Source organism: Mixophyes fleayi, unplaced genomic scaffold (genome assembly GCF_038048845.1).
Source record: "Mixophyes fleayi isolate aMixFle1 unplaced genomic scaffold, aMixFle1.hap1 Scaffold_86, whole genome shotgun sequence".
NCBI lineage: Eukaryota > Metazoa > Chordata > Amphibia > Anura > Limnodynastidae > Mixophyes > Mixophyes fleayi.
The window spans coordinates 121,120-148,507 of record NW_027448586.1 but is presented as its reverse complement, the minus strand read 5'-3'; the positions used below and the strand labels follow the sequence as shown (position 1 = coordinate 148,507).

At 39.4% G+C, this 27,388-nt stretch overlaps 25 non-coding genes across 25 annotated transcripts; all 25 read left to right on the top strand.

The window, feature by feature from the left end:
* The first annotated feature begins 692 nt into the window (after positions 1–692).
* TRNAN-GUU (transfer RNA asparagine (anticodon GUU)) lies at positions 693–766 on the top strand. Its single transcript has one exon. It is a non-coding gene; the product is annotated as a tRNA-Asn (tRNA).
* Positions 767–1,795: 1,029 nt separating this feature from the next.
* Positions 1,796–1,869, top strand: TRNAN-GUU (transfer RNA asparagine (anticodon GUU)). The gene has a single exon. It is a non-coding gene; the product is annotated as a tRNA-Asn (tRNA).
* A 1,021-nt stretch (positions 1,870–2,890) lies between these two features.
* On the top strand, positions 2,891–2,964 carry TRNAN-GUU (transfer RNA asparagine (anticodon GUU)). The gene has a single exon. It is a non-coding gene; the product is annotated as a tRNA-Asn (tRNA).
* A 1,021-nt stretch (positions 2,965–3,985) lies between these two features.
* TRNAN-GUU (transfer RNA asparagine (anticodon GUU)) lies at positions 3,986–4,059 on the top strand. The gene has a single exon. It is a non-coding gene; the product is annotated as a tRNA-Asn (tRNA).
* A 1,332-nt stretch (positions 4,060–5,391) lies between these two features.
* TRNAN-GUU (transfer RNA asparagine (anticodon GUU)) lies at positions 5,392–5,465 on the top strand. Its single transcript has one exon. It is a non-coding gene; the product is annotated as a tRNA-Asn (tRNA).
* A 1,023-nt stretch (positions 5,466–6,488) lies between these two features.
* TRNAN-GUU (transfer RNA asparagine (anticodon GUU)) lies at positions 6,489–6,562 on the top strand. The gene has a single exon. It is a non-coding gene; the product is annotated as a tRNA-Asn (tRNA).
* A 1,014-nt stretch (positions 6,563–7,576) lies between these two features.
* Positions 7,577–7,650, top strand: TRNAN-GUU (transfer RNA asparagine (anticodon GUU)). Its single transcript has one exon. It is a non-coding gene; the product is annotated as a tRNA-Asn (tRNA).
* Positions 7,651–8,671: 1,021 nt separating this feature from the next.
* TRNAN-GUU (transfer RNA asparagine (anticodon GUU)) lies at positions 8,672–8,745 on the top strand. The gene has a single exon. It is a non-coding gene; the product is annotated as a tRNA-Asn (tRNA).
* Positions 8,746–9,772: 1,027 nt separating this feature from the next.
* Positions 9,773–9,846, top strand: TRNAN-GUU (transfer RNA asparagine (anticodon GUU)). The gene has a single exon. It is a non-coding gene; the product is annotated as a tRNA-Asn (tRNA).
* Positions 9,847–10,871: 1,025 nt separating this feature from the next.
* Positions 10,872–10,945, top strand: TRNAN-GUU (transfer RNA asparagine (anticodon GUU)). Its single transcript has one exon. It is a non-coding gene; the product is annotated as a tRNA-Asn (tRNA).
* A 1,016-nt stretch (positions 10,946–11,961) lies between these two features.
* On the top strand, positions 11,962–12,035 carry TRNAN-GUU (transfer RNA asparagine (anticodon GUU)). Its single transcript has one exon. It is a non-coding gene; the product is annotated as a tRNA-Asn (tRNA).
* A 1,019-nt stretch (positions 12,036–13,054) lies between these two features.
* Positions 13,055–13,128, top strand: TRNAN-GUU (transfer RNA asparagine (anticodon GUU)). Its single transcript has one exon. It is a non-coding gene; the product is annotated as a tRNA-Asn (tRNA).
* A 1,021-nt stretch (positions 13,129–14,149) lies between these two features.
* On the top strand, positions 14,150–14,223 carry TRNAN-GUU (transfer RNA asparagine (anticodon GUU)). Its single transcript has one exon. It is a non-coding gene; the product is annotated as a tRNA-Asn (tRNA).
* A 1,016-nt stretch (positions 14,224–15,239) lies between these two features.
* TRNAN-GUU (transfer RNA asparagine (anticodon GUU)) lies at positions 15,240–15,313 on the top strand. The gene has a single exon. It is a non-coding gene; the product is annotated as a tRNA-Asn (tRNA).
* A 1,018-nt stretch (positions 15,314–16,331) lies between these two features.
* Positions 16,332–16,405, top strand: TRNAN-GUU (transfer RNA asparagine (anticodon GUU)). Its single transcript has one exon. It is a non-coding gene; the product is annotated as a tRNA-Asn (tRNA).
* A 1,024-nt stretch (positions 16,406–17,429) lies between these two features.
* On the top strand, positions 17,430–17,503 carry TRNAN-GUU (transfer RNA asparagine (anticodon GUU)). The gene has a single exon. It is a non-coding gene; the product is annotated as a tRNA-Asn (tRNA).
* A 1,025-nt stretch (positions 17,504–18,528) lies between these two features.
* TRNAN-GUU (transfer RNA asparagine (anticodon GUU)) lies at positions 18,529–18,602 on the top strand. The gene has a single exon. It is a non-coding gene; the product is annotated as a tRNA-Asn (tRNA).
* A 1,026-nt stretch (positions 18,603–19,628) lies between these two features.
* Positions 19,629–19,702, top strand: TRNAN-GUU (transfer RNA asparagine (anticodon GUU)). The gene has a single exon. It is a non-coding gene; the product is annotated as a tRNA-Asn (tRNA).
* A 1,021-nt stretch (positions 19,703–20,723) lies between these two features.
* Positions 20,724–20,797, top strand: TRNAN-GUU (transfer RNA asparagine (anticodon GUU)). The gene has a single exon. It is a non-coding gene; the product is annotated as a tRNA-Asn (tRNA).
* Positions 20,798–21,823: 1,026 nt separating this feature from the next.
* TRNAN-GUU (transfer RNA asparagine (anticodon GUU)) lies at positions 21,824–21,897 on the top strand. The gene has a single exon. It is a non-coding gene; the product is annotated as a tRNA-Asn (tRNA).
* A 1,026-nt stretch (positions 21,898–22,923) lies between these two features.
* TRNAN-GUU (transfer RNA asparagine (anticodon GUU)) lies at positions 22,924–22,997 on the top strand. Its single transcript has one exon. It is a non-coding gene; the product is annotated as a tRNA-Asn (tRNA).
* Positions 22,998–24,020: 1,023 nt separating this feature from the next.
* Positions 24,021–24,094, top strand: TRNAN-GUU (transfer RNA asparagine (anticodon GUU)). Its single transcript has one exon. It is a non-coding gene; the product is annotated as a tRNA-Asn (tRNA).
* A 1,023-nt stretch (positions 24,095–25,117) lies between these two features.
* TRNAN-GUU (transfer RNA asparagine (anticodon GUU)) lies at positions 25,118–25,191 on the top strand. Its single transcript has one exon. It is a non-coding gene; the product is annotated as a tRNA-Asn (tRNA).
* Positions 25,192–26,215: 1,024 nt separating this feature from the next.
* Positions 26,216–26,289, top strand: TRNAN-GUU (transfer RNA asparagine (anticodon GUU)). The gene has a single exon. It is a non-coding gene; the product is annotated as a tRNA-Asn (tRNA).
* A 1,023-nt stretch (positions 26,290–27,312) lies between these two features.
* TRNAN-GUU (transfer RNA asparagine (anticodon GUU)) lies at positions 27,313–27,386 on the top strand. The gene has a single exon. It is a non-coding gene; the product is annotated as a tRNA-Asn (tRNA).
* Positions 27,387–27,388: the final 2 nt, after the last annotated feature.

The window sequence follows — 27,388 nt, the reverse complement described above, 5'->3', positions numbered from 1 at the left end:
TTGTTGCCAAAAACCAATTCCATATGCAATGGCAGCTAAATGTTTCCTGAGTATAGTGTCTCCCTAGAAAAAACAAGTTCACAGGAAGAAAAATAAACTGCTCTACACCATTTCAGCTATCCAAGTGTCCCTCCGCTTTTTTTTTTTTTTTTAAGTGTGAAAATTTTTTGGACTCCATCATTGTCCCATTTCACCATGAATATGTGAACTAGATTTATCATTTTGGAAACCTGCATTGTTTTGCTATGGGCAAGGTCGATTTTTACCTATGTAACCAGAGCACTGTTAGGGTAAAGAAAAGAAAGTATGTTGATTTTGACATAAAGACTGGCAGCAGCATTCTGTTAAAATGAGCTGAGATTGTAATTGACTTTTTTCTTTAACTAAACAGAAAAGAAACAAAGTTTCTACCAGAAGTTTACCAATTTAGGATTGCCTTAGATAATGAAGAAAGAGCAAGTAGCAGAGGATGGTTTTGATCCATCGACCTCTGGGTTATGGGCCCAGCACGCTTCCGCTGCGCCACTCTGCTAGTCATGCAATGTCTGTTGACTCCTGAAGGTTTGAGGCAACCCAGGAAAGAACCAATATTTATTTTTGTTGGTTGGCAGATAAAGAACAGTAATGAAATGTCATGAAATTTGTCCGGAATAATGCATTTCAGCCCATGCCATGAACACACGCTGCAAGTTGTCTCTGTGGCGCAATTGGTTAGCGTGTTCGGCTGTTAACCGAAAGGTTGGTGGTTCAAGCCCACCCAGGGACGTAGATGACTGGTTTTCATATCAATTTTTAGACATCATCTAATCCATCCTCTTGAGGTGTGGGGTGCCTCTGATCCAATTACCTTCATGCCTATCAATGGTGAGTTTAGTTTGTTCTAGACAGTTTTACTCAACTTCATACTTTGGAAATCCAATTTAGCAACTGGTTGCAGAGGTAAATATATTGGACAGACTGTGGAAACCAAATTAGTATTAAAATTGCTCTCCCTGTTCCTACCTTGTAGTTACGCTACCAAAACGGACTTTCTAAAAAGTGTCCTACGAAGCCAAGTCCATGAATAAAGCCTGTGCACAAGCATTTATTCTTGTATTGTTGCCAAAAACCAATTCCATATGCAATGGCAGCTAAATGTTTCCTGAGTATAGTGTCTCCCTAGAAACAACAAGTTCACAGGAAGAAAAATAAACTGCTCTACACCATTTCAGCTATCCAAGTGTCCCTCCGCTTTTTTTTTTTTTTTTTTTTTTTTAAGTGTGAAAATTTTTTGGACTCCATCATTGTCCCATTTCACCATGAATATGTGAACTAGATTTATCATTTTGGAAACCTGCATTGTTTTGCTATGGGCAAGGTCGATTTTTACCTATGTAACCAGAGCACTGTTAGGGTAAAGAAAAGAAAGTATGTTGATTTTGACATAAAGACTGGCAGCAGCATTCTGTTAAAATGAGCTGAGATTGTAATTGACTTTTTTCTTTAACTAAACAGAAAAGAAACAAAGTTTCTACCACAAGTTTACCAATTTAGGATTGCCTTAGATAATGAAGAAAGAGCAAGTAGCAGAGGATGGTTTCGATCCATCGACCTCTGGGTTATGGGCCCAGCACGCTTCCGCTGCGCCACTCTGCTAGTCATGCAATGTTTGTTGACTCCTGAAGGTTTGAGGCAACCCAGGAAAGAACCAATATTTATTTTTGTTGGTTGGCAGATAAAGAACAGTAATGAAATGTCATGAAATTTGTCCGGAATAATGCATTTCAGCCCATGCCATGAAAACACGCTGCAAGTTGTCTCTGTGGCGCAATTGGTTAGCGTGTTCAGCTGTTAACCGAAAGGTTGGTGGTTCAAGCCCACCCAGGGACGTAGATGACTGGTTTTCATATCAATTTTTAGACATCATCTAATCCATCCTCTTGAGGTGTGGGGTGCCTCTGATCCAATTACCTTCATGCCTATCAATGGTGAGTTTAGTTTGTTCTAGACAGTTTTACTCAACTTCATACTTTGGAAATCCAATTTAGCAACTGGTTGCAGAGGTAAATATATTGGACAGACTGTGGAAACCAAATTAGTATTAAAATTGCTCTCCCTGTTCCTACCTTGTAGTTACGCTACCAAAACGGACTTTCTAAAAAGTGTCCTACGAAGCCAAGTCCATGAATAAAGCCTGTGCACAAGCATTTATTCTTGTATTGTTGCCAAAAACCAATTCCATATGCAATGGCAGCTAAATGTTTCCTGAGTATAGTGTCTCCCTAGAAAAAACAAGTTCACAGGAAGAAAAATAAACTGCTCTACACCATTTCAGCTATCCAAGTGTCCCTCCGCTTTTTTTTTTTTTTTTAAGTGTGAAAATTTTTTGGACTCCATCATTGTCCCATTTCACCATGAATATGTGAACTAGATTTATCATTTTGGAAACCTGCATTGTTTTGCTATGGGCAAGGTCGATTTTTACCTATGTAACCAGAGCACTGTTAGGGTAAAGAAAAGAAAGTATGTTGATTTTGACATAAAGACTGGCAGCAGCATTCTGTTAAAATGAGCTGAGATTGTAATTGACTTTTTTCTTTAACTAAACAGAAAAGAAACAAAGTTTCTACCACAAGTTTACCAATTTAGGATTGCCTTAGATAATGAAGAAAGAGCAAGTAGCAGAGGATGGTTTTGATCCATCGACCTCTGGGTTATGGGCCCAGCACGCTTCCGCTGCGCCACTCTGCTAGTCATGCAATGTCTGTTGACTCCTGAAGGTTTGAGGCAACCCAGGAAAGAACCAATATTTATTTTTGTTGGTTGGCAGATAAAGAACAGTAATGAAATGTCATGAAATTTGTCCGGAATAATGCATTTCAGCCCATGCCATGAACACACGCTGCAAGTTGTCTCTGTGGCGCAATTGGTTAGCGTGTTCGGCTGTTAACCGAAAGGTTGGTGGTTCAAGCCCACCCAGGGACGTAGATGACTGGTTTTCATATCAATTTTTAGACATCATCTAATCCATCCTCTTGAGGTGTGGGGTGCCTCTGATCCAATTACCTTCATGCCTATCAATGGTGAGTTTAGTTTGTTCTAGACAGTTTTACTCAACTTCATACTTTGGAAATCCAATTTAGCAACTGGTTGCAGAGGTAAATATATTGGACAGACTGTGGAAACCAAATTAGTATTAAAATTGCTCTCCCTGTTCCTACCTTGTAGTTACGCTACCAAAACGGACTTTCTAAAAAGTGTCCTACGAAGCCAAGTCCATGAATAAAGCCTGTGCACAAGCATTTATTCTTGTATTGTTGCCAAAAACCAATTCCATATGCAATGGCAGCTAAATGTTTCCTGAGTATAGTGTCTCCCTAGAAAAAACAAGTTCACAGGAAGAAAAATAAACTGCTCTACACCATTTCAGCTATCCAAGTGTCCCTCCGCTTTTTTTTTTTTTTTTAAGTGTGAAAATTTTTTGGACTCCATCATTGTCCCATTTCACCATGAATATGTGAACTAGATTTATCATTTTGGAAACCTGCATTGTTTTGCTATGGGCAAGGTCGATTTTTACCTATGTAACCAGAGCACTGTTAGGGTAAAGAAAAGAAAGTATGTTGATTTTGACATAAAGACTGGCAGCAGCATTCTGTTAAAATGAGCTGAGATTGTAATTGACTTTTTTCTTTAACTAAACAGAAAAGAAACAAAGTTTCTACCACAAGTTTACCAATTTAGGATTGCCTTAGATAATGAAGAAAGAGCAAGTAGCAGAGGATGGTTTCGATCCATCGACCTCTGGGTTATGGGCCCAGCACGCTTCCGCTGCGCCACTCTGCTAGTCATGCAATGTTTGTTGACTCCTGAAGGTTTGAGGCAACCCAGGAAAGAACCAATATTTATTTTTGTTGGTTGGCAGATAAAGAACAGTAATGAAATGTCATGAAATTTGTCCGGAATAATGCATTTCAGCCCATGCCATGAACACACGCTGCAAGTTGTCTCTGTGGCGCAATTGGTTAGTGTGTTCGGCTGTTAACCGAAAGGTTGGTGGTTCAAGCCCACCCAGGGACGTAGATGACTGGTTTTCATATCAATTTTTAGACATCATCTAATCCATCCTCTTGAGGTGTGGGGTGCCTCTGATCCAATTACCTTCATGCCTATCAATGGTGAGTTTAGTTTGTTCTAGACAGTTTTACTCAACTTCATACTTTGGAAATCCAATTTAGCAACTGGTTGCAGAGGTAAATATATTGGACAGATTGTGGAAACCAAATTAGTATTAAAATTGCTCTCCCTGTTCCTACCTTGTAGTTACGCTACCAAAACGGACTTTCTAAAAAGTGTCCTACGAAGCCAAGTCCATGAATAAAGCCTGTGCACAAGCATTTATTCTTGTATTGTTGCCAAAAACCAATTCCATATGCAATGGCAGCTAAATGTTTCCTGAGTATTATTATTATTATTATTATTAATATTTATTTATAAGGCGCTACAAGGCATCCGCAGCGCCGTACAGAGACAAACAAAATCACAATACAATGGGAGACAGCACAGTACAGTAAACACAGCAACTCAGTACGCTCAATGCACAGCTAGAGAGGGCGGGGAAAGGGGAGGGAGGATCCGAAAACGACGGGGCCCAAGAAGGGGGGCGCGGAAGACAGGGAGACCCCCAGGGGGGAGGAGGGAGCGAAAGTGGACGTGGGGTGGAGGACCTTTCAGGAGGAGGGCTAAGTAGCTGGAGAGCAGAGTTAGAAGTATAGTGTCTCCCTAGAAAAAACAAGTTCACAGGAAGAAAAATAAACTGCTCTACACCATTTCAGCTATCCAAGTGTCCCTCCGCTTTTTTTTTTTTTTTTTAAGTGTGAAAATTTTTTGGACTCCATCATTGTCCCATTTCACCATGAATATGTGAACTAGATTTATCATTTTGGAAACCTGCATTGTTTTGCTATGGGCAAGGTCGATTTTTACCTATGTAACCAGAGCACTGTTAGGGTAAAGAAAAGAAAGTATGTTGATTTTGACATAAAGACTGGCAGCAGCATTCTGTTAAAATGAGCTGAGATTGTAATTGACTTTTTTCTTTAACTAAACAGAAAAGAAACAAAGTTTCTACCACAAGTTTACCAATTTAAGATTGCCTTAGATAATGAAGAAAGAGCAAGTAGCAGAGGATGGTTTCGATCCATCGACCTCTAGGTTATGGGCCCAGCACGCTTCCGCTGCGCCACTCTGCTAGTCATGCAATGTTTGTTGACTCCTGAAGGTTTGAGGCAACCCAGGAAAGAACCAATATTTATTTTTGTTTGTTGGCAGATAAAGAACAGTAATGAAATGTCATGAAATTTGTCCGGAATAATGCATTTCAGCCCATGCCATGAACACACGCTGCAAGTTGTCTCTGTGGCGCAATTGGTTAGCGTGTTCGGCTGTTAACCGAAAGGTTGGTGGTTCAAGCCCACCCAGGGACGTAGATGACTGGTTTTCATATCAATTTTTAGACATCATCTAATCCATCCTCTTGAGGTGTGGGGTGCCTCTGATCCAATTACCTTCATGCCTATCAATGGTGAGTTTAGTTTGTTCTAGACAGTTTTACTCAACTTCATACTTTGGAAATCCAATTTAGCAACTGGTTGCAGAGGTAAATATATTGGACAGACTGTGGAAACCAAATTAGTATTAAAATTGCTCTCCCTGTTCCTACCTTGTAGTTACGCTACCAAAACGGACTTTTTAAAAAGTGTCCTACGAAGCCAAGTCCATGAATAAAGCCTGTGCACAAGCATTTATTCTTGTATTGTTGCCAAAAACCAATTCCATATGCAATGGCAGCTAAATGTTTCCTGAGTATAGTGTCTCCCTAGAAAAAACAAGTTCACAGGAAGAAAAATAAACTGCTCTACACCATTTCAGCTATCCAAGTGTCCCTCCGCTATTTTTTTTTTTTTTTTAAGTGTGAAAATTTTTTGGACTCCATCATTGTCCCATTTCACCATGAATATGTGAACTAGATTTATCATTTTGGAAACCTGCATTGTTTTGCTATGGGCAAGGTCGATTTTTACCTATGTAACCAGAGCACTGTTAGGGTAAAGAAAAGAAAGTATGTTGATTTTGACATAAAGACTGGCAGCAGCATTCTGTTAAAATGAGCTGAGATTGTAATTGACTTTTTTCTTTAACTAAACAGAAAAGAAACAAAGTTTCTACCACAAGTTTACCAATTTAGGATTGCCTTAGATAATGAAGAAAGAGCAAGTAGCAGAGGATGGTTTCGATCCATCGACCTCTGGGTTATGGGCCCAGCACGCTTCCGCTGCGCCACTCTGCTAGTCATGCAATGTTTGTTGACTCCTGAAGGTTTGAGGCAACCCAGGAAAGAACCAATATTTATTTTTGTTGGTTGGCAGATAAAGAACAGTAATGAAATGTCATGAAATTTGTCCGGAATAATGCATTTCAGCCCATGCCATGAACACACGCTGCAAGTTGTCTCTGTGGCGCAATTGGTTAGCGTGTTCAGCTGTTAACCGAAAGGTTGGTGGTTCAAGCCCACCCAGGGACGTAGATGACTGGTTTTCATATCAATTTTTAGACATCATCTAATCCATCCTCTTGAGGTGTGGGGTGCCTCTGATCCAATTACCTTCATGCCTATCAATGGTGAGTTTAGTTTGTTCTAGACAGTTTTACTCAACTTCATACTTTGGAAATCCAATTTAGCAACTGGTTGCAGAGGTAAATATATTGGACAGACTGTGGAAACCAAATTAGTATTAAAATTGCTCTCCCTGTTCCTACCTTGTAGTTACGCTACCAAAACGGACTTTCTAAAAAGTGTCCTACGAAGCCAAGTCCATGAATAAAGCCTGTGCACAAGCATTTATTCTTGTATTGTTGCCAAAAACCAATTCCATATGCAATGGCAGCTAAATGTTTCCTGAGTATAGTGTCTCCCTAGAAAAAACAAGTTCACAGGAAGAAAAATAAACTGCTCTACACCATTTCAGCTATCCAAGTGTCCCTCCGCTTTTTTTTTTTTTTTTAAGTGTGAAAATTTTTTGGACTCCATCATTGTCCCATTTCACCATGAATATGTGAACTAGATTTATCATTTTGGAAACCTGCATTGTTTTGCTATGGGCAAGGTCGATTTTTACCTATGTAACCAGAGCACTGTTAGGGTAAAGAAAAGAAAGTATGTTGATTTTGACATAAAGACTGGCAGCAGCATTCTGTTAAAATGAGCTGAGATTGTAATTGACTTTTTTCTTTAACTAAACAAACAAAGTTTCTACCACAAGTTTACCAATTTAGGATTGCCTTAGATAATGAAGAAAGAGCAAGTAGCAGAGGATGGTTTCGATCCATCGACCTCTGGGTTATGGGCCCAGCATGCTTCCGCTGCGCCACTCTGCTAGTCATGCAATGTTTGTTGACTCCTGAAGGTTTGAGGCAACCCAGGAAAGAACCAATATTTATTTTTGTTGGTTGGCAGATAAAGAACAGTAATGAAATGTCATGAAATTTGTCCGGAATAATGCATTTCAGCCCATGCCATGAACACACGCTGCAAGTTGTCTCTGTGGCGCAATTGGTTAGCGTGTTCGGCTGTTAACCGAAAGGTTGGTGGTTCAAGCCCACCGAGGGACGTAGATGACTGGTTTTCATATCAATTTTTAGACATCATCTAATCCATCCTCTTGAGGTGTGGGGTGCCTCTGATCCAATTACCTTCATGCCTATCAATGGTGAGTTTAGTTTGTTCTAGACAGTTTTACTCAACTTCATACTTTGGAAATCCAATTTAGCAACTGGTTGCAGAGGTAAATATATTGGACAGACTGTGGAAACCAAATTAGTATTAAAATTGCTCTCCCTGTTCCTACCTTGTAGTTACGCTACCAAAACGGACTTTCTAAAAAGTGTCCTACGAAGCCAAGTCCATGAATAAAGCCTGTGCACAAGCATTTATTCTTGTATTGTTGCCAAAAACCAATTCCATATGCAATGGCAGCTAAATGTTTCCTGAGTATAGTGTCTCCCTAGAAAAAACAAGTTCACAGGAAGAAAAATAAACTGCTCTACACCATTTCAGCTATCCAAGTGTCCCTCCGCTTTTTTTTTTTTTTTTAAGTGTGAAAATTTTTTGGACTCCATCATTGTCCCATTTCACCATGAATATGTGAACTAGATTTATCATTTTGGAAACCTGCATTGTTTTGCTATGGGCAAGGTCGATTTTTACCTATGTAACCAGAGCACTGTTAGGGTAAAGAAAAGAAAGTATGTTGATTTTGACATAAAGACTGGCAGCAGCATTCTGTTAAAATGAGCTGAGATTGTAATTGACTTTTTTCTTTAACTAAACAGAAAACAAACAAAGTTTCTACCACAAGTTTACCAATTTAGGATTGCCTTAGATAATGAAGAAAGAGCAAGTAGCAGAGGATGGTTTCGATCCATCGACCTCTGGGTTATGGGCCCAGCACGCTTCCGCTGCGCCACTCTGCTAGTCATGCAATGTTTGTTGACTCCTGAAGGTTTGAGGCAACCCAGGAAAGAACCAATATTTATTTTTGTTGGTTGGCAGATAAAGAACAGTAATGAAATGTCATGAAATTTGTCCGGAATAATGCATTTCAGCCCATGCCATGAACACACGCTGCAAGTTGTCTCTGTGGCACAATTGGTTAGCATGTTCGGCTGTTAACCAAAAGGTTGGTGGTTCAAGCCCACCCAGGGACGTAGATGACTGGTTTTCATATCAATTTTTAGACATCATCTAATCCATCCTCTTGAGGTGTGGGGTGCCTCTGATCCAATTACCTTCATGCCTATCAATGGTGAGTTTAGTTTGTTCTAGACAGTTTTACTCAACTTCATACTTTGGAAATCCAATTTAGCAACTGGTTGCAGAGGTAAATATATTGGACAGACTGTGGAAACCAAATTAGTATTAAAATTGCTCTCCCTGTTCCTACCTTGTAGTTACGCTACCAAAACGGACTTTCTAAAAAGTGTCCTACGAAGCCAAGTCCATGAATAAAGCCTGTGCACAAGCATTTATTCTTGTATTGTTGCCAAAAACCAATTCCATATGCAATGGCAGCTAAATGTTTCCTGAGTATAGTGTCTCCCTAGAAAAAACAAGTTCACAGGAAGAAAAATAAACTGCTCTACACCATTTCAGCTATCCAAGTGTCCCTCCGCTTTTTTTTTTTTTTTTTTTTTTAAGTGTGAAAATTTTTTGGACTCCATCATTGTCCCATTTCACCATGAATATGTGAACTAGATTTATCATTTTGGAAACCTGCATTGTTTTGCTATGGGCAAGGTCGATTTTTACCTATGTAACCAGAGCACTGTTAGGGTAAAGAAAAGAAAGTATGTTGATTTTGACATAAAGACTGGCAGCAGCATTCTGTTAAAATGAGCTGAGATTGTAATTGACTTTTTTCTTTAACTAAACAGAAAAGAAACAAAGTTTCTACCACAAGTTTACCAATTTAGGATTGCCTTAGATAATGAAGAAAGAGCAAGTAGCAGAGGATGGTTTCGATCCATCGACCTCTGGGTTATGGGCCCAGCACGCTTCCGCTGCGCCACTCTGCTAGTCATGCAATGTTTGTTGACTCCTGAAGGTTTGAGGCAACCCAGGAAAGAACCAATATTTATTTTTGTTGGTTGGCAGATAAAGAACAGTAATGAAATGTCATGAAATTTGTCCGGAATAATGCATTTCAGCCCATGCCATGAACACACGCTGCAAGTTGTCTCTGTGGCGCAATTGGTTAGCGTGTTCGGCTGTTAACTGAAAGGTTGGTGGTTCAAGCCCACCCAGGGACGTAGATGACTGGTTTTCATATCAATTTTTAGACATCATCTAATCCATCCTCTTGAGGTGTGGGGTGCCTCTGATCCAATTACCTTCATGCCTATCAATGGTGAGTTTAGTTTGTTCTAGACAGTTTTACTCAACTTCATACTTTGGAAATCCAATTTAGCAACTGGTTGCAGAGGTAAATATATTGGACAGACTGTGGAAACCAAATTAGTATTAAAATTGCTCTCCCTGTTCCTACCTTGTAGTTACGCTACCAAAATGGACTTTCTAAAAAGTGTCCTACGAAGCCAAGTCCATGAATAAAGCCTGTGCACAAGCATTTATTCTTGTATTGTTGCCAAAAACCAATTCCATATGCAATGGCAGCTAAATGTTTCCTGAGTATAGTGTCTCCCTAGAAAAAACAAGTTCACAGGAAGAAGAATAAACTGCTCTACACCATTTCAGCTATCCAAGTGTCCCTCCGCTTTTTTTTTTTTTTTTTTTTAAGTGTGAAAATTTTTTGGACTCCATCATTGTCCCATTTCACCATGAATATGTGAACTAGATTTATCATTTTGGAAACCTGCATTGTTTTGCTATGGGCAAGGTCGATTTTTACCTATGTAACCAGAGCACTGTTAGGGTAAAGAAAAGAAAGTATGTTGATTTTGACATAAAGACTGGCAGCAGCATTCTGTTAAAATGAGCTGAGATTGTAATTGACTTTTTTCTTTAACTAAACAGAAAAGAAACAAAGTTTCTACCACAAGTTTACCAATTTAGGATTGCCTTAGATAATGAAGAAAGAGCAAGTAGCAGAGGATGGTTTCGATCCATCGACCTCTGGGTTATGGGCCCAGCACGCTTCCGCTGCGCCACTCTGCTAGTCATGCAATGTTTGTTGACTCCTGAAGGTTTGAGGCAACCCAGGAAAGAACCAATATTTATTTTTGTTGGTTGGCAGATAAAGAACAGTAATGAAATGTCATGAAATTTGTCCGGAATAATGCATTTCAGCCCATGCCATGAACACACGCTGCAAGTTGTCTCTGTGGCGCAATTGGTTAGCGTGTTCGGCTGTTAACCGAAAGGTTGGTGGTTCAAGCCCACCCAGGGACGTAGATGACTGGTTTTCATATCAATTTTTAGACATCATCTAATCCATCCTCTTGAGGTGTGGGGTGCCTCTGATCCAATTACCTTCATGCCTATCAATGGTGAGTTTAGTTTGTTCTAGACAGTTTTACTCAACTTCATACTTTGGAAATCCAATTTAGCAACTGGTTGCAGAGGTAAATATATTGGACAGACTGTGGAAACCAAATTAGTATTAAAATTGCTCTCCCTGTTCCTACCTTGTAGTTACGCTACCAAAATGGACTTTCTAAAAAGTGTCCTACGAAGCCAAGTCCATGAATAAAGCCTGTGCACAAGCATTTATTCTTGTATTGTTGCCAAAAACCAATTCCATATGCAATGGCAGCTAAATGTTTCCTGAGTATAGTGTCTCCCTAGAAAAAACAAGTTCACAGGAAGAAAAATAAACTGCTCTACACCATTTCAGCTATCCAAGTGTCCCTCCGCTTTTTTTTTTTAAGTGTGAAAATTTTTTGGACTCCATCATTGTCCCATTTCACCATGAATATGTGAACTAGATTTATCATTTTGGAAACCTGCATTGTTTTGCTATGGGCAAGGTCGATTTTTACCTATGTAACCAGAGCACTGTTAGGGTAAAGAAAAGAAAGTATGTTGATTTTGACATAAAGACTGGCAGCAGCATTCTGTTAAAATGAGCTGAGATTGTAATTGACTTTTTTCTTTAACTAAACAGAAAAGAAACAAAGTTTCAACCACAAGTTTACCAATTTAGGATTGCCTTAGATAATGACGAAAGAGCAAGTAGCAGAGGATGGTTTCGATCCATCGACCTCTGGGTTATGGGCCGAGCACGCTTCCGCTGCGCCACTCTGCTAGTCATGCAATGTTTGTTGACTCCTGAAGGTTTGAGGCAACCCAGGAAAGAACCAATATTTATTTTTGTTGGTTGGCAGATAAAGAACAGTAATGAAATGTCATGAAATTTGTCCGGAATAATGCATTTCAGCCCATGCCATGAACACACGCTGCAAGTTGTCTCTGTGGCGCAATTGGTTAGCGTGTTCGGCTGTTAACTGAAAGGTTGGTGGTTCAAGCCCACCCAGGGACGTAGATGACTGGTTTTCATATCAATTTTTAGACATCATCTAATCCATCCTCTTGAGGTGTGGGGTGCCTCTGATCCAATTACCTTCATGCCTATCAATGGTGAGTTTAGTTTGTTCTAGACAGTTTTACTCAACTTCATACTTTGGAAATCCAATTTAGCAACTGGTTGCAGAGGTAAATATATTGGACAGACTGTGGAAACCAAATTAGTATTAAAATTGCTCTCCCTGTTCATACCTTGTAGTTACGCTACCAAAACGGACTTTCTAAAAAGTGTCCTACGAAGCCAAGTCCATGAATAAAGCCTGTGCACAAGCATTTATTCTTGTATTGTTGCCAAAAACCAATTCCATATGCAATGGCAGCTAAATGTTTCCTGAGTATAGTGTCTCCCTAGAAAAAACAAGTTCACAGGAAGAAAAATAAACTGCTCTACACCATTTCAGCTATCCAAGTGTCCCTCCGCTTTTTTTTTTTTTTAAGTGTGAAAATTTTTTGGACTCCATCATTGTCCCATTTCACCATGAATATGTGAACTAGATTTATCATTTTGGAAACCTGCATTGTTTTGCTATGGGCAAGGTCGATTTTTACCTATGTAACCAGAGCACTGTTAGGGTAAAGAAAAGAAAGTATGTTGATTTTGACATAAAGACTGGCAGCAGCATTCTGTTAAAATGAGCTGAGATTGTAATTGACTTTTTTCTTTAACTAAACAGAAAAGAAACAAAGTTTCTACCACAAGTTTACCAATTTAGGATTGCCTTAGATAATGAAGAAAGAGCAAGTAGCAGAGGATGGTTTCGATCCATCGACCTCTGGGTTATGGGCCCAGCACGCTTCCGCTGCGCCACTCTGCTAGTCATGCAATGTTTGTTGACTCCTGAAGGTTTGAGGCAACCCAGGAAAGAACCAATATTTATTTTTGTTGGTTGGCAGATAAAGAACAGTAATGAAATGTCATGAAATTTGTCCGGAATAATGCATTTCAGCCCATGCCATGAACACACGCTGCAAGTTGTCTCTGTGGCGCAATTGGTTAGCGTGTTTGGCTGTTAACCGAAAGGTTGGTGGTTCAAGCCCACCCAGGGACGTAGATGACTGGTTTTCATATCAATTTTTAGACATCATCTAATCCATCCTCTTGAGGTGTGGGGTGCCTCTGATCCAATTACCTTCATGGCTATCAATGGTGAGTTTAGTTTGTTCTAGACAGTTTTACTCAACTTCATACTTTGGAAATCCAATTTAGCAACTGGTTGCAGAGGTAAATATATTGGACAGACTGTGGAAACCAAATTAGTATTAAAATTGCTCTCCCTGTTCCTACCTTGTAGTTACGCTACCAAAACGGACTTTCTAAAAAGTGTCCTACGAAGCCAAGTCCATGAATAAAGCCTGTGCACAAGCATTTATTCTTGTATTGTTGCCAAAAACCAATTCCATATGCAATGGCAGCTAAATGTTTCCTGAGTATAGTGTCTCCCTAGAAAAAACAAGTTCACAGGAAGAAAAATAAACTGCTCTACACCATTTCAGCTATCCAAGTGTCCCTCCGCTTTTTTTTTTTTTTTTAAGTGTGAAAAGTTTTTGGACTCCATCATTGTCCCATTTCACCATGAATATGTGAACTAGATTTATCATTTTGGAAACCTGCATTGTTTTGCTATGGGCAAGGTCGATTTTTACCTATGTAACCAGAGCACTGTTAGGGTAAAGAAAAGAAAGTATGTTGATTTTGACATAAAGACTGGCAGCAGCATTCTGTTAAAATGAGCTGAGATTGTAATTGACTTTTTTCTTTAACTAAACAGAAAAGAAACAAAGTTTCTACCACAAGTTTACCAATTTAGGATTGCCTTAGATAATGAAGAAAGAGCAAGTAGCAGAGGATGGTTTCGATCCATCGACCTCTGGGTTATGGGCCCAGCACGCTTCCGCTGCGCCACTCTGCTAGTCATGCAATGTTTGTTGACTCCTGAAGGTTTGAGGCAACCCAGGAAAGAACCAATATTTATTTTTGTTGGTTGGCAGATAAAGAACAGTAATGAAATGTCATGAAATTTGTCCGGAATAATGCATTTCAGCCCATGCCATGAACACACGCTGCAAGTTGTCTCTGTGGCGCAATTGGTTAGCGTGTTCGGCTGTTAACCGAAAGGTTGGTGGTTCAAGCCCACCCAGGGACGTAGATGACTGGTTTTCATATCAATTTTTAGACATCATCTAATCCATCCTCTTGAGGTGTGGGGTGCCTCTGATCCAATTACCTTCATGCCTATCAATGGTGAGTTTAGTTTGTTCTAGACAGTTTTACTCAACTTCATACTTTGGAAATCCAATTTAGCAACTGGTTGCAGAGGTAAATATATTGGACAGACTGTGGAAACAAAATTAGTATTAAAATTGCTCTCCCTGTTCCTACCTTGTAGTTACGCTACCAAAACGGACTTTCTAAAAAGTGTCCTACGAAGCCAAGTCCATGAATAAAGCCTGTGCACAAGCATTTATTCTTGTATTGTTGCCAAAAACCAATTCCATATGCAATGGCAGCTAAATGTTTCCTGAGTATAGTGTCTCCCTAGAAAAAACAAGTTCACAGGAAGAAGAATAAACTGCTCTACACCATTTCAGCTATCCAAGTGTCCCTCCGCTTTTTTTTTTTAAGTGTGAAAATTTTTTGGACTCCATCATTGTCCCATTTCACCATGAATATGTGAACTAGATTTATCATTTTGGAAACCTGCATTGTTTTGCTATGGGCAAGGTCGATTTTTACCTATGTAACCAGAGCACTGTTAGGGTAAAGAAAAGAAAGTATGTTGATTTTGACATAAAGACTGGCAGCAGCATTCTGTTAAAATGAGCTGAGATTGTAATTGACTTTTTTCTTTAACTAAACAGAAAAGAAACAAAGTTTCAACCACAAGTTTACCAATTTAGGATTGCCTTAGATAATGAAGAAAGAGCAAGTAGCAGAGGATGGTTTCGATCCATCGACCTCTGGGTTATGGGCCCAGCACGCTTCCGCTGCGCCACTCTGCTAGTCATGCATTGTTTGTTGACTCCTGAAGGTTTGAGGCAACCCAGGAAAGAACCAATATTTATTTTTGTTGGTTGGCAGATAAAGAACAGTAATGAAATGTCATGAAATTTGTCCGGAATAATGCATTTCAGCCCATGCCATGAACACACGCTGCAAGTTGTCTCTGTGGCGCAATTGGTTAGCGTGTTCGGCTGTTAACTGAAAGGTTGGTGGTTCAAGCCCACCCAGGGACGTAGATGACTGGTTTTCATATCAATTTTTAGACATCATCTAATCCATCCTCTTGAGGTGTGGGGTGCCTCTGATCCAATTACCTTCATGCCTATCAATGGTGAGTTTAGTTTGTTCTAGACAGTTTTACTCAACTTCATACTTTGGAAATCCAATTTAGCAACTGGTTGCAGAGGTAAATATATTGGACAGACTGTGGAAACCAAATTAGTATTAAAATTGCTCTCCCTGTTCCTACCTTGTAGTTACGCTACCAAAACGGACTTTCTAAAAAGTGTCCTACGAAGCCAAGTCCATGAATAAAGCCTGTGCACAAGCATTTATTCTTGTATTGTTGCCAAAAACCAATTCCATATGCAATGGCAGCTAAATGTTTCCTGAGTATAGTGTCTCCCTAGAAAAAACAAGTTCACAGGAAGAAAAATAAACTGCTCTACACCATTTCAGCTATCCAAGTGTCCCTCCGCTTTTTTTTTTTTTAAGTGTGAAAATTTTTTGGACTCCATCATTGTCCCATTTCACCATGAATATGTGAACTAGATTTATCATTTTGGAAACCTGCATTGTTTTGCTATGGGCAAGGTCGATTTTTACCTATGTAACCAGAGCACTGTTAGGGTAAAGAAAAGAAAGTATGTTGATTTTGACATAAAGACTGGCAGCAGCATTCTGTTAAAATGAGCTGAGATTGTAATTGACTTTTTTCTTTAACTAAACAGAAAAGAAACAAAGTTTCTACCACAAGTTTACCAATTTAGGATTGCCTTAGATAATGAAGAAAGAGCAAGTAGCAGAGGATGGTTTCGATCCATCGACCTCTGGGTTATGGGCCCAGCACGCTTCCGCTGCGCCACTCTGCTAGTCATGCAATGTTTGTTGACTCCTGAAGGTTTGAGGCAACCCAGGAAAGAACCAATATTTATTTTTGTTGGTTGGCAGATAAAGAACAGTAATGAAATGTCATGAAATTTGTCCGGAATAATGCATTTCAGCCCATGCCATGAACACACGCTGCAAGTTGTCTCTGTGGCGCAATTGGTTAGCGTGTTCGGCTGTTAACCGAAAGGTTGGTGGTTCAAGCCCACCCAGGGACGTAGATGACTGGTTTTCATATCAATTTTTAGACATCATCTAATCCATCCTCTTGAGGTGTGGGGTGCCTCTGATCCAATTACCTTCATGCCTATCAATGGTGAGTTTAGTTTGTTCTAGACAGTTTTACTCAACTTCATACTTTGGAAATCCAATTTAGCAACTGGTTGCAGAGGTAAATATATTGGACAGATTGTGGAAACCAAATTAGTATTAAAATTGCTCTCCCTGTTCCTACCTTGTAGTTACGCTACCAAAACGGACTTTCTAAAAAGTGTCCTACGAAGCCAAGTCCATGAATAAAGCCTGTGCACAAGCATTTATTCTTGTATTGTTGCCAAAAACCAATTCCATATGCAATGGCAGCTAAATGTTTCCTGAGTATAGTGTCTCCCTAGAAAAAACAAGTTCACAGGAAGAAAAATAAACTGCTCTACACCATTTCAGCTATCCAAGTGTCCCTCCGCTTTTTTTTTTTTTTTTTTTAAGTGTGAAAATTTTTTGGACTCCATCATTGTCCCATTTCACCATGAATATGTGAACTAGATTTATCATTTTGGAAACCTGCATTGTTTTGCTATGGGCAAGGTCGATTTTTACCTATGTAACCAGAGCACTGTTAGGGTAAAGAAAAGAAAGTATGTTGATTTTGACATAAAGACTGGCAGCAGCATTCTGTTAAAATGAGCTGAGATTGTAATTGACTTTTTTCTTTAACTAAACATAAAAGAAACAAAGTTTCTACCACAAGTTTACCAATTCAGGATTGCCTTAGATAATGAAGAAAGAGCAAGTAGCAGAGGATGGTTTCGATCCATCGACCTCTGGGTTATGGGCCCAGCACGCTTCCGCTGCGCCACTCTGCTAGTCATGCAATGTTTGTTGACTCCTGAAGGTTTGAGGCAACCCAGGAAAGAACCAATATTTATTTTTGTTGGTTGGCAGATAAAGAACAGTAATGAAATGTCATGAAATTTGTCCGGAATAATGCATTTCAGCCCATGCCATGAACACACGCTGCAAGTTGTCTCTGTGGCGCAATTGGTTAGCGTGTTCGGCTGTTAACTGAAAGGTTGGTGGTTCAAGCCCACCCAGGGACGTAGATGACTGGTTTTCATATCAATTTTTAGACATCATCTAATCCATCCTCTTGAGGTGTGGGGTGCCTCTGATCCAATTACCTTCATGCCTATCAATGGTGAGTTTAGTTTGTTCTAGACAGTTTTACTCAACTTCATACTTTGGAAATCCAATTTAGCAACTGGTTGCAGAGGTAAATATATTGGACAGACTGTGGAAACCAAATTAGTATTAAAATTGCTCTCCCTGTTCCTACCTTGTAGTTACGCTACCAAAACGGACTTTCTAAAAAGTGTCCTACGAAGCCAAGTCCATGAATAAAGCCTGTGCACAAGCATTTATTCTTGTATTGTTGCCAAAAACCAATTCCATATGCAATGGCAGCTAAATGTTTCCTGAGTATAGTGTCTCCCTAGAAAAAACAAGTTCACAGGAAGAAAAATAAACTGCTCTACACCATTTCAGCTATCCAAGTGTCCCTCCGCTTTTTTTTTTTTTTTTTTTTTTAAGTGTGAAAATTTTTTGGACTCCATCATTGTCCCATTTCACCATGAATATGTGAACTAGATTTATCATTTTGGAAACCTGCATTGTTTTGCTATGGGCAAGGTCGATTTTACCTATGTAACCAGAGCACTGTTAGGGTAAAAAAAGAAAGTATGTTGATTTTGACATAAAGACTGGCAGCAGCATTCTGTTAAAATGAGCTGAGATTGTAATTGACTTTTTTCTTTAACTAAACAGAAAAGAAACAAAGTTTCTACCACAAGTTTACCAATTTAGGATTGCCTTAGATAATGAAGAAAGAGCAAGTAGCAGAGGATGGTTTCGATCCATCGACCTCTGGGTTATGGGCCCAGCACGCTTCCGCTGCGCCACTCTGCTAGTCATGCAATGTTTGTTGACTCCTGAAGGTTTGAGGCAACCCAGGAAAGAACCAATATTTATTTTTGTTGGTTGGCAGATAAAGAACAGTAATGAAATGTCATGAAATTTGTCCGGAATAATGCATTTCAGCCCATGCCATGAACACACGCTGCAAGTTGTCTCTGTGGCGCAATTGGTTAGCGTGTTCGGCTGTTAACCGAAAGGTTGGTGGTTCAAGCCCACCCAGGGACGTAGATGACTGGTTTTCATATCAATTTTTAGACATCATCTAATCCATCCTCTTGAGGTGTGGGGTGCCTCTGATCCAATTACCTTCATGCCTATCAATGGTGAGTTTAGTTTGTTCTAGACAGTTTTACTCAACTTCATACTTTGGAAATCCAATTTAGCAACTGGTTGCAGAGGTAAATATATTGGACAGACTGTGGAAACCAAATTAGTATTAAAATTGCTCTCCCTGTTCCTACCTTGTAGTTACGCTACCAAAACGGACTTTCTAAAAAGTGTCCTACGAAGCCAAGTCCATGAATAAAGCCTGTGCACAAGCATTTATTCTTGTATTGTTGCCAAAAACCAATTCCATATGCAATGGCAGCTAAATGTTTCCTGAGTATAGTGTCTCCCTAGAAAAAACAAGTTCACAGGAAGAAAAATAAACTGCTCTACACCATTTCAGCTATCCAAGTGTCCCTCCGCTTTTTTTTTTTTTTTTTTTTTTTAAGTGTGAAAATTTTTTGGACTCCATCATTGTCCCATTTCACCATGAATATGTGAACTAGATTTATCATTTTGGAAACCTGCATTGTTTTGCTATGGGCAAGGTCGATTTTACCTATGTAACCAGAGCACTGTTAGGGTAAAAAAAGAAAGTATGTTGATTTTGACATAAAGACTGGCAGCAGCATTCTGTTAAAATGAGCTGAGATTGTAATTGACTTTTTTCTTTAACTAAACAGAAAAGAAACAAAGTTTCTACCACAAGTTTACCAATTTAGGATTGCCTTAGATAATGAAGAAAGAGCAAGTAGCAGAGGATGGTTTCGATCCATCGACCTCTGGGTTATGGGCCCAGCACGCTTCCGCTGCGCCACTCTGCTAGTCATGCAATGTTTGTTGACTCCTGAAGGTTTGAGGCAACCCAGGAAAGAACCAATATTTATTTTTGTTGGTTGGCAGATAAAGAACAGTAATGAAATGTCATGAAATTTGTCCGGAATAATGCATTTCAGCCCATGCCATGAACACACGCTGCAAGTTGTCTCTGTGGCGCAATTGGTTAGCGTGTTCGGCTGTTAACCGAAAGGTTGGTGGTTCAAGCCCACCCAGGGACGTAGATGACTGGTTTTCATATCAATTTTTAGACATCATCTAATCCATCCTCTTGAGGTGTGGGGTGCCTCTGATCCAATTACCTTGATGCCTATCAATGGTGAGTTTAGTTTGTTCTAGACAGTTTTACTCAACTTCATACTTTGGAAATCCAATTTAGCAACTGGTTGCAGAGGTAAATATATTGGACAGACTGTGGAAACCAAATTAGTATTAAAATTGCTCTCCCTGTTCCTACCTTGTAGTTACGCTACCAAAACGGACTTTCTAAAAAGTGTCCTACGAAGCCAAGTCCATGAATAAAGCCTGTGCACAAGCATTTATTCTTGTATTGTTGCCAAAAACCAATTCCATATGCAATGGCAGCTAAATGTTTCCTGAGTATAGTGTCTCCCTAGAAAAAACAAGTTCACAGGAAGAAAAATAAACTGCTCTACACCATTTCAGCTATCCAAGTGTCCCTCCGCTTTTTTTTTTTTTTTTAAGTGTGAAAATTTTTTGGACTCCATCATTGTCCCATTTCACCATGAATATGTGAACTAGATTTATCATTTTGGAAACCTGCATTGTTTTGCTATGGGCAAGGTCGATTTTTACCTATGTAACCAGAGCACTGTTAGGGTAAAGAAAAGAAAGTATGTTGATTTTGACATAAAGACTGGCAGCAGCATTCTGTTAAAATGAGCTGAGATTGTAATTGACTTTTTTCTTTAACTAAACAGAAAAGAAACAAAGTTTCTACCACAAGTTTACCAATTTAGGATTGCCTTAGATAATGAAGAAAGAGCAAGTAGCAGAGGATGGTTTCGATCCATCGACCTCTGGGTTATGGGCCCAGCACGCTTCCGCTGCACCACTCTGCTAGTCATGCAATGTTTGTTGACTCCTGAAGGTTTGAGGCAACCCAGGAAAGAACCAATATTTATTTTTGTTGGTTGGCAGATAAAGAACAGTAATGAAATGTCATGAAATTTGTCCGGAATAATGCATTTCAGCCCATGCCATGAACACACGCTGCAAGTTGTCTCTGTGGCGCAATTGGTTAGCGTGTTCGGCTGTTAACCGAAAGGTTGGTGGTTCAAGCCCACCCAGGGACGTAGATGACTGGTTTTCATATCAATTTTTAGACATCATCTAATCCATCCTCTTGAGGTGTGGGGTGCCTCTGATCCAATTACCTTCATGCCTATCAATGGTGAGTTTAGTTTGTTCTAGACAGTTTTACTCAACTTCATACTTTGGAAATCCAATTTAGCAACTGGTTGCAGAGGTAAATATATTGGACAGACTGTGGAAACCAAATTAGTATTAAAATTGCTCTCCCTGTTCCTACCTTGTAGTTACGCTACCAAAACGGACTTTCTAAAAAGTGTCCTACGAAGCCAAGTCCATGAATAAAGCCTGTGCACAAGCATTTATTCTTGTATTGTTGCCAAAAACCAATTCCATATGCAATGGCAGCTAAATGTTTCCTGAGTATAGTGTCTCCCTAGAAAAAACAAGTTCACAGGAAGAAAAATAAACTGCTCTATACCATTTCAGCTATCCAAGTGTCCCTCCGCTTTTTTTTTTTTTTTTTTTTTAAGTGTGAAAATTTTTTGGACTCCATCATTGTCCCATTTCACCATGAATATGTGAACTAGATTTATCATTTTGGAAACCTGTATTGTTTTGCTATGGGCAAGGTTGATTTTTACCTATGTAACCAGAGCACTGTTAGGGTAAAGAAAAGAAAGTATGTTGATTTTGACATAAAGACTGGCAGCAGCATTCTGTTAAAATGAGCTGAGATTGTAATTGACTTTTTTCTTTAACTAAACAGAAAAGAAACAAAGTTTCTACCACAAGTTTACCAATTTAGGATTGCCTTAGATAATGAAGAAAGAGCAAGTAGCAGAGGATGGTTTCGATCCATCGACCTCTGGGTTATGGGCCCAGCACGCTTCCGCTGCACCACTCTGCTAGTCATGCAATGTTTGTTGACTCCTGAAGGTTTGAGGCAACCCAGGAAAGAACCAATATTTATTTTTGTTGGTTGGCAGATAAAGAACAGTAATGAAATGTCATGAAATTTGTCCGGAATAATGCATTTCAGCCCATGCCATGAACACACGCTGCAAGTTGTCTCTGTGGCGCAATTGGTTAGCGTGTTCGGCTGTTAACCGAAAGGTTGGTGGTTCAAGCCCACCCAGGGACGTAGATGACTGGTTTTCATATCAATTTTTAGACATCATCTAATCCATCCTCTTGAGGTGTGGGGTGCCTCTGATCCAATTACCTTCATGCCTATCAATGGTGAGTTTAGTTTGTTCTAGACAGTTTTACTCAACTTCATACTTTGGAAATCCAATTTAGCAACTGGTTGCAGAGGTAAATATATTGGACAGACTGTGGAAACCAAATTAGTATTAAAATTGCTCTCCCTGTTCCTACCTTGTAGTTACGCTACCAAAACGGACTTTCTAAAAAGTGTCCTACGAAGCCAAGTCCATGAATAAAGCCTGTGCACAAGCATTTATTCTTGTATTGTTGCCAAAAACCAATTCCATATGCAATGGCAGCTAAATGTTTCCTGAGTATAGTGTCTCCCTAGAAAAAACAAGTTCACAGGAAGAAAAATAAACTGCTCTATACCATTTCAGCTATCCAAGTGTCCCTCCGCTTTTTTTTTTTTTTTTTTTTTAAGTGTGAAAATTTTTTGGACTCCATCATTGTCCCATTTCACCATGAATATGTGAACTAGATTTATCATTTTGGAAACCTGTATTGTTTTGCTATGGGCAAGGTTGATTTTTACCTATGTAACCAGAGCACTGTTAGGGTAAAGAAAAGAAAGTATGTTGATTTTGACATAAAGACTGGCAGCAGCATTCTGTTAAAATGAGCTGAGATTGTAATTGACTTTTTTCTTTAACTAAACAGAAAAGAAACAAAGTTTCTACCACAAGTTTACCAATTTAGGATTGCATTAGATAATGAAGAAAGAGCAAGTAGCAGAGGATGGTTTCGATCCATCGACCTCTGGGTTATGGGCCCAGCACGCTTCCGCTGCGCCACTCTGCTAGTCATGCAATGTTTGTTGACTCCTGAAGGTTTGAGGCAACCCAGGAAAGAACCAATATTTATTTTTGTTGGTTGGCAGATAAAGAACAGTAATGAAATGTCATGAAATTTGTCCGGAATAATGCATTTCAGCCCATGCCATGAACACACGCTGCAAGTTGTCTCTGTGGCGCAATTGGTTAGTGTGTTCGGCTGTTAACCGAAAGGTTGGTGGTTCAAGCCCACCCAGGGACGTAGATGACTGGTTTTCATATCAATTTTTAGACATCATCTAATCCATCCTCTTGAGGTGTGGGGTGCCTCTGATCCAATTACCTTCATGCCTATCAATGGTGAGTTTAGTTTGTTTTAGACAGTTTTACTCAACTTCATACTTTGGAAATCCAATTTAGCAACTGGTTGCAGAGGTAAATATATTGGACAGACTGTGGAAACCAAATTAGTATTAAAATTGCTCTCCCTGTTCCTACCTTGTAGTTACGCTACCAAAACGGACTTTCTAAAAAGTGTCCTACGAAGCCAAGTCCATGAATAAAGCCTGTGCACAAGCATTTATTCTTGTATTGTTGCCAAAAACCAATTCCATATGCAATGGCAGCTAAATGTTTCCTGAGTATAGTGTCTCCCTAGAAAAAACAAGTTCACAGGAAGAAAAATAAACTGCTCTACACCATTTCAGCTATCCAAGTGTCCCTCCGCTTTTTTTTTTTTTTTTTTAAGTGTGAAAATTTTTTGGACTCCATCATTGTCCCATTTCACCATGAATATGTGAACTAGATTTATCATTTTGGAAACCTGCATTGTTTTGCTATGGGCAAGGTCGATTTTTACCTATGTAACCAGAGCACTGTTAGGGTAAAGAAAAGAAAGTATGTTGATTTTGACATAAAGACTGGCAGCAGCATTCTGTTAAAATGAGCTGAGATTGTAATTGACTTTTTTCTTTAACTAAACAGAAAAGAAACAAAGTTTCTACCACAAGTTTACCAATTTAAGATTGCCTTAGATAATGAAGAAAGAGCAAGTAGCAGAGGATGGTTTCGATCCATCGACCTCTGGGTTATGGGCCCAGCACGCTTCCGCTGCGCCACTCTGCTAGTCATGCAATGTTTGTTGACTCCTGAAGGTTTGAGGCAACCCAGGAAAGAACCAATATTTATTTTTGTTGGTTGGCAGATAAAGAACAGTAATGAAATGTCATGAAATTTGTCCGGAATAATGCATTTCAGCCCATGCCATGAACACACGCTGCAAGTTGTCTCTGTGGCGCAATTGGTTAGCGTGTTCGGCTGTTAACCGAAAGGTTGGTGGTTCAAGCCCACCCAGGGACGTAGATGACTGGTTTTCATATCAATTTTTAGACATCATCTAATCCATCCTCTTGAGGTGTGGGGTGCCTCTGATCCAATTACCTTCATGCCTATCAATGGTGAGTTTAGTTTGTTCTAGACAGTTTTACTCAACTTCATACTTTGGAAATCCAATTTAGCAACTGGTTGCAGAGGTAAATATATTGGACAGATTGTGGAAACCAAATTAGTATTAAAATTGCTCTCCCTGTTCCTACCTTGTAGTTACGCTACCAAAACGGACTTTCTAAAAAGTGTCCTATGAAGCCAAGTCCATGAATAAAGCCTGTGCACAAGCATTTATTCTTGTATTGTTGCCAAAAACCAATTCCATATGCAATGGCAGCTAAATGTTTCCTGAGTATAGTGTCTCCCTAGAAAAAACAAGTTCACAGGAAGAAAAATAAACTGCTCTACACCATTTCAGCTATCCAAGTGTCCCTCCGCTTTTTTTTTTTTTTTTTTAAGTGTGAAAATTTTTTGGACTCCATCATTGTCCCATTTTACCATGAATATGTGAACTAGATTTATCATTTTGGAAACCTGCATTGTTTTGCTATGGGCAAGGTCGATTTTTACCTATGTAACCAGAGCACTGTTAGGGTAAAGAAAAGAAAGTATGTTGATTTTGACATAAAGACTGGCAGCAGCATTCTGTTAAAATGAGCTGAGATTGTAATTGACTTTTTTCTTTAACTAAACAGAAAAGAAACAAAGTTTCTACCACAAGTTTACCAATTTAAGATTGCCTTAGATAATGAAGAAAGAGCAAGTAGCAGAGGATGGTTTCGATCCATCGACCTCTGGGTTATGGGCCCAGCACGCTTCCGCTGCGCCACTCTGCTAGTCATGCAATGTTTGTTGACTCCTGAAGGTTTGAGGCAACCCAGGAAAGAACCAATATTTATTTTTGTTGGTTGGCAGATAAAGAACAGTAATGAAATGTCATGAAATTTGTCCGGAATAATGCATTTCAGCCCATGCCATGAACACATGCTGCAAGTTGTCTCTGTGGCGCAATTGGTTAGCGTGTTCGGCTGTTAACCGAAAGGTTGGTGGTTCAAGCCCACCCAGGGACGTAGATGACTGGTTTTCATATCAATTTTTAGACATCATCTAATCCATCCTCTTGAGGTGTGGGGTGCCTCTGATCCAATTACCTTCATGCCTATCAATGGTGAGTTTAGTTTGTTCTAGACAGTTTTACTCAACTTCATACTTTGGAAATCCAATTTAGCAACTGGTTGCAGAGGTAAATATATTGGACAGATTGTGGAAACCAAATTAGTATTAAAATTGCTCTCCCTGTTCCTACCTTGTAGTTACGCTACCAAAACGGACTTTCTAAAAAGTGTCCTACGAAGCCAAGTCCATGAATAAAGCCTGTGCACAAGCATTTATTCTTGTATTGTTGCCAAAAACCAATTCCATATGCAATGGCAGCTAAATGTTTCCTGAGTATAGTGTCTCCCTAGAAAAAACAAGTTCACAGGAAGAAAAATAAACTGCTCTACACCATTTCAGCTATCCAAGTGTCCCTCCGCTTTTTTTTTTTTTTTTTTTAAGTGTGAAAATTTTTTGGACTCCATCATTGTCCCATTTCACCATGAATATGTGAACTAGATTTATCATTTTGGAAACCTGCATTGTTTTGCTATGGGCAAGGTCGATTTTTACCTATGTAACCAGAGCACTGTTAGGGTAAAGAAAAGAAAGTATGTTGATTTTGACATAAAGACTGGCAGCAGCATTCTGTTAAAATGAGCTGAGATTGTAATTGACTTTTTTCTTTAACTAAACAGAAAAGAAACAAAGTTTCTACCACAAGTTTACCAATTTAAGATTGCCTTAGATAATGAAGAAAGAGCAAGTAGCAGAGGATGGTTTCGATCCATCGACCTCTGGGTTATGGGCCCAGCACGCTTCCGTTGCGCCACTCTGCTAGTCATGCAATGTTTGTTGACTCCTGAAGGTTTGAGGCAACCCAGGAAAGAACCAATATTTATTTTTGTTGGTTGGCAGATAAAGAACAGTAATGAAATGTCATGAAATTTGTCCGGAATAATGCATTTCAGCCCATGCCATGAACACACACTGCAAGTTGTCTCTGTGGCGCAATTGGTTAGCGTGTTCGGCTGTTAACCGAAAGGTTGATGGTTCAAGCCCACCCAGGGACGTAGATGACTGGTTTTCATATCAATTTTTAGACATCATCTAATCCATCCTCTTGAGGTGTGGGGTGCCTCTGATCCAATTACCTTCATGGCTATCAATGGTGAGTTTAGTTTGTTCTAGACAGTTTTACTCAACTTCATACTTTGGAAATCCAATTTAGCAACTGGTTGCAGAGGTAAATATATTGGACAGATTGTGGAAACCAAATTAGTATTAAAATTGCTCTCCCTGTTCCTACCTTGTAGTTACGCTACCAAAACGGACTTTCTAAAAAGTGTCCTACGAAGCCAAGTCCATGAATAAAGCCTGTGCACAAGCATTTATTCTTGTATTGTTGCCAAAAACCAATTCCATATGCAATGGCAGCTAAATGTTTCCTGAGTATAGTGTCTCCCTAGAAAAAACAAGTTCACAGGAAGAAAAATAAACTGCTCTACACCATTTCAGCTATCCAAGTGTCCCTCCGCTTTTTTTTTTTTTTTTTTAAGTGTGAAAATTTTTTGGACTCCATCATTGTCCCATTTCACCATGAATATGTGAACTAGATTTATCATTTTGGAAACCTGCATTGTTTTGCTATGGGCAAGGTCGATTTTTACCTATGTAACCAGAGCACTGTTAGGGTAAAGAAAAGAAAGTATGTTGATTTTGACATAAAGACTGGCAGCAGCATTCTGTTAAAATGAGCTGAGATTGTAATTGACTTTTTTCTTTAACTAAACAGAAAAGAAACAAAGTTTCTACCACAAGTTTACCCATTTAAGATTGCCTTAGATAATGAAGAAAGAGCAAGTAGCAGAGGATGGTTTCGATCCATCGACCTCTGGGTTATGGGCCCAGCACGCTTCCGCTGCGCCACTCTGCTAGTCATGCAATGTTTGTTGACTCCTGAAGGTTTGAGGCAACCCAGGAAAGAACCAATATTTATTTTTGTTGGTTGGCAGATAAAGAACAGTAATGAAATGTCATGAAATTTGTCCGGAATAATGCATTTCAGCCCATGCCATGAACACACGCTGCAAGTTGTCTCTGTGGCGCAATTGGTTAGCGTGTTCGGCTGTTAACCGAAAGGTTGGTGGTTCAAGCCCACCCAGGGACGTA